Source organism: Buceros rhinoceros, unplaced genomic scaffold, assembly GCF_000710305.1.
Source record: "Buceros rhinoceros silvestris isolate BGI_N320 unplaced genomic scaffold, ASM71030v1 scaffold31392, whole genome shotgun sequence".
NCBI classification, from domain to species: domain Eukaryota; kingdom Metazoa; phylum Chordata; class Aves; order Bucerotiformes; family Bucerotidae; genus Buceros; species Buceros rhinoceros.
This window is the reverse complement of record NW_010397645.1, coordinates 10071-11071: the sequence shown is the minus strand read 5'-3', so window position 1 is coordinate 11071 and position 1001 is coordinate 10071.

Sequence of the window (1001 nt, the reverse complement as noted above, 5' to 3'; positions counted from 1 at the left end):
CGAGGAGCTCACTGTGCACAGCCCTCACCTTCCAGCCCAGGGCAAAACCTCTCCAGTCACTGCGAGTTATTCTCCCACATACCTTGAGAGTACGCAGAATCAGGGTCTGTGCCAGATAAGCTCCTCTGATCCTTAAAGATTTCCTTCCTTCTCTAAGAACCCCCAGGGAGGGAGCGATTTCCCTGACCATGCACATCCTCAGGGTCCCCCACGCTCGTCCTGGCTCAGCAGACACTGAGGTAGAAGGAGCTGGGGCAGCCTCCGGGGTGAAGAACGCTGAGGTGGTTGGAGGGCTGTAGGACCTTCAGCCAAGAATCCTGAGCAGCTCCAGGCTCTCTCCTGCCAGGTAAATAAATCAGCTTTTATTGCTTTCCACAAGAGAATTTTTTCTCCCCTATTTCTTTCCGTCTTAATCCAATGGAAATTCAAAGGGGAAATACCATCGGGCCTTTTTGTTTTCATTTCGTTTAAAAACCTTTTACAAGCTCCTTGTTCACAACCACCCAGGTCAGGGAGGGAGGGGACGGCGAGCAGGAGTACACTGAGGTCTTCTTCACAAAACCACCTGCACTGAGGGTTTCTCCTGATGGTCCCAGGGAGGCTCCCACGGCATCGGGCACCTCCACCTCTGCCCTGTGCACCACGTCCTTCCCCCAGCAGGGACATGGAGAGATCCTGGGACACGGGACCGTGCTGGGAGCAGAACCCACCCGTGGGGAACTGGATTTGCACAGGACCAGGCACAGGGAGGAGGTGGAGAAAGCCCAGCAGGTTCTTTGCTGTAGCACCAAACAGCCCCAGCTCATCAGCCACATGGAGACATGTGGCTGCTGCGGCCCCGCGTCACCGTGAAACGCTGGTTTGGGCAGAAGGATTTAGCTGGCCAAGGTGCCAGGAGCAGCCCAGCACCGCGGTCCCCAGGGAGCAGCCGCCTCCTCCTCCATTCCAGCAGCACCGAGCCTTCGCTTCCAGCCGCGGTGGGACCGCGCAGAGAACAAAAG